Consider the following 4,342-nt stretch of genomic DNA (forward strand, 5'->3'; position numbering starts at 1 on the left):
TCTAAAACATTGAAAAATACTTCAATGTATGGCAGAACGAATGAGAAGAATCAAATTTGGCAGAAAGAAAAAAGTCTCTCAAATCTGAAAATATGGGAGAGTACTTTAGTATCATGTTTATGATCATCTTAATGATTAAGATACCATATCACAATTGATTCTCTAAGGTCATCTTAGTGCATTTATATGACTAAGACGAGGAGTCATGAATTGTTGAAATGGTTAAATCAAAAAGATGAGTCATACTTCGTTCCAAAACAATTCTTAGAGTCATACTCCAAGATTGTAACTTGAGTGACATATCTTAATGAAGGTTTATTAGAGTAAAAGGTTATATACTCTTGTACATTTGAAATTGGTAAGTTGTGATGTTTTGGATAAATTAGAGACCAACTTAGACCAATTGTGTGAAGTGTTTGTCTTGATAAAGAATCCGCACTATCTCTTGTATATTTGGCAAGTGAGTCTTATATGTCAAGAGGACAGTGGGAGTCCTAAAGCTCTTGAAAGTTTCAAGACCTAATCAAGAATAAAACCTGAAATTCTTCACTAGCACACGACTTGAGGTGTATAACCTATCATGTTGACATTTCTGTGCCTATTCAAGTTAACTTTGCATAGTAGTTCTGAGAGTTCTCAATTGGTTGCACAGCTACTTGAAAGCTATGGCAGGCCCTTGTGCTGCCAGGTGGCAAGAACTTAAGATTGCACAAGTTCAATCCATATGAGTTTGTATTTGTCACTAACCTTGTCTTGTGATTATGGTTTTGACAAATTCATATGGGTAGGAACTTATACACCATAAAAATCTAAGTGTCATAGGGTTTCTCTCCGATTCATGAAAATGATGGTGATGAAACACTTTCACTAAGTATATTTTTTTAAGTAGATAGCAATTGTGATATTTTCATTCTCAAAGTCATTAGTGGAGCGTGTGTGGTTTACCAGCACACTAACATAGACTTGTGAGAAGTGGCAAAGGTCTAAACAATTGAGACTATGATTACGGCATCCCTTTTCATAGTTTTGAAATTGTGTAGACATATCAGTGAGCTATCTAAGATGAGGTGTATGATTATGATAAAGTTTTATCAAAGCAATCTAGTATCAGAAATTTGAACTTTGGTAAGAACGTCAATAAAGTATTGATTTCTAGAAGTCCAGCTGATTTCTGAGTACATGTCAAAGCTAGTGGGAGCATAAGTGTTATGCTAATAATCATCATGTTAGTGGGAGCATGATAATTATGATAAGAATTGCAAGTTAGCAATGTTAATTATAGAAAACAAAAGTTTCAATTCGTGAGGTTGCAGGGGTTGAAAAAGTTGTTTTGCTATAATTAAGGGAGAGGAAATTATACTTCATTTCAATTCTGAAAAGCTTAGATTGAGTTTATAATCATTCTAAAGAGCTTATATTGAGGTTTTAATCACATTTAGTCAAGAATATATATATGAATTTCATGTTGGATTGGTTCAACTTAAAAAAATTCTATATATTGCGTTCTCAAAATTCGATTATGATTACGGCATCCCTTTTCCTAGTCAAATTTTGAGAATATGGCAAACAAAAATTATTATGGCAAAAGACTGGTCTAGAACCATGTCTTTATGTGAAACATCATGAATCGTGTCCCATTTACTTTGGGTACAAGATCAATTACATGTGCTATAATATTTATCCTTTCTGAATTTTCCAAATGCCTTGGAGCATTAAGGAGGAAAATGTATAGAATTGGATATGACTAAAGTGATTAAGCAATTGTCGAGGACAATATAAGGTTTACCAAAAATTGGTTGCTCAAGGACAGTTGGAAGTATACTGTTAATATTGGAAGGACCATATTGACATAGTCTGAAAAGAGGCAACTCTTGTTAGTGGACAAAGTTGTGCTACAACACTCATGAGTGCTCATAAGTTCTGAGTATTGGATTCAACCCGCACTCACTTAAATCACTTCATGGATTTTATCACGAGTGATCATGAGACGATAATATCTTATATTCTTCAAACCTAGAGATATGAGTTGTTACTATGAGTTGATAGTACATTGATTGCACAAAAACGCATTGGTAACTCGATGTTATAAAACGTGCCTTTGTGTATGATTCAACAAGTAGTAGAACAAGCCATATGAGTCGAAGTTTATCCATTCCTTTTACCTTTAGGATGAAAGCGATATCTGTGGGCCCCTCGATGATTTAATGATGATACATGTGAGTGCTTGGCCAAGCTATGACTGATTTGATTTGTTCAATCGGTCAGTCGTCATGAATCGGAAATCGGGAAACAACAAATGGACAGAGAGAATGATTGTAATCCATGTCTCAATTCATATGATATCTAGAATGGAGGAATATATGATCTTTTATCTAATGGACAAGTCATTGACAAAGGTCAGAGTTCGTTGACAAGATCATAGTTCGACAACGGCTTTAATACCTACGATTGCCAGTTAGGTTTTGAAGTCATACTTAATTAGAGCTTTAGACTTATCCAAGTGGGAGACTGTTGGATTAATGTCTAAGTCCATAACTATATTTGGTATGTACTTGACCCAACCCGACATGGTCCATTTGGGTTGCACTTCACCGGCACAATTTATTTGGATAATTTTTTGAGAATAGTATATTTATGATTATATTAATATATTATAAGTTCTAATATATTAATATGGAATCATATTATTTAATTAGTATTGATCAAGAATTAATTTAGAGTTAATTAAGTGATCAAAATAAACTAATTAAATATGGACTCTTAGATATATGTGTGTGATGGGCCAAGTTAATTTAGGTTGGGCTAAGATTTCATGGATAGTCCATGGAGTGTTTAACCCATGGATCATATGAAATGAAAGGTCATGGGTTTAACCCTAGTCTCCACACTATATAAAGATGTCCTTGGTTGGTGAAATTGACACTAGTTTGGGTACACCAAGAGGGCTAGCCGATTCCACTAGAGAGAACCAAAGTATTCTTATTCTCAAAGTCTTCCAAGGTGTTTTGGTGATTTGTGATTCCACTTGAGGGTTTCACACTATTTGGGCTAAGCTCTTAAAGCTTGAAGACATCAAGCTACACCAAAAGGTATGTCATCTAACTAGTCTTTGTAGTATAATTTCCTCATAGTATGCTAGTTAGGATTAAAGCCTTGGAAAGTTCTTATTTGCATGTATAATAGAGAAAAACATAGATCCAAGGTTTATAGGGTTGCATGTACACCATAGGAGTGTTAGAATGCTCAAAACCCAACAGGTGGCTCATAACAGCAATAGAGAGGGAAATTAGGACCATCGTAAAGTATGCTCACATTACTTTTGAGATCTGTAACGATCTAAAAGAGCATTTTGGGAAGGAAAGCGTGCCCAGGGCATATGAATTCAAACAAACACTCTCAATGGCGCGTTATAATGGAGCCACCGTGTCCATCTATTACGCCAAATTTCGCAGTCTTTGGGATGAAATCATATATGTGCTTCCAATGCCTCGATGTTCCTATGATGGTTGCACATGCAATGTTGGAAAGAAATTAAGTGAGGTAAAGGATAAAGAAAAACTTTATGAATTTCTCATGGGTCTCGTTAACTCCTTCTCCATTATTAAAACTCACATCATCACCATAAATTCCATACCAAGCCTCGGGAATGCATGCCATCTTGTCGTTGAGGACGATCGCCAAAGGGTTATTTCAGCCGACAAGAAACCCGTCACAGAATTTGCGGCCTTCAAGACATTTGTGTCGACTCGTCGAGAAGGAAACCAAAACCAAAAGCATGACAAAACACTCTAAAAGGAGACCAAATGGGTGGATGTGATGGAGCATTATACCTTCTATGGAAAGGATGGTCACTCACGAGATGGATGTTTCAAGCGAATATGTTATCCAGAATGGTGGTTGGGAAATGAGGAACGTAAAGAAACGAAACCAAAGGCAGCTTTTACCGAACCTGGATGCATCACATCCATTCCTGGCTTAACCAACGAAAAATATGAGTATTTTCTAAGACATTTTTCTAAGATTGGAAATTCGGGTAAGAAGGTCAATACCTCAAAGGTGTTCATGACCGGTAAATGTAATAATGATAATTGTTGGGTCATTGATTTAGGATCGACTAACACATCACACATGATGCTAGTATACTTGAAAATAAAACAAAAAACTATTTTGAAACACATGTTGTTATTCCTAATGGGGATACCATACCACTTGAAGGAAAAGGAGAATGTTCTTTGCTAAGAGGAACTAAGATAAAAGGAGTTTTACATATTCCAAATTTTAAATGCAATATTTTATATGTTAGTATAATGTGAAAAGATTTGCAATCTGTTATAACCTTTTT

Source organism: Lactuca sativa, chromosome 5 (genome assembly GCF_002870075.4).
Source record: "Lactuca sativa cultivar Salinas chromosome 5, Lsat_Salinas_v11, whole genome shotgun sequence".
Lineage (NCBI taxonomy): Eukaryota > Viridiplantae > Streptophyta > Magnoliopsida > Asterales > Asteraceae > Lactuca > Lactuca sativa.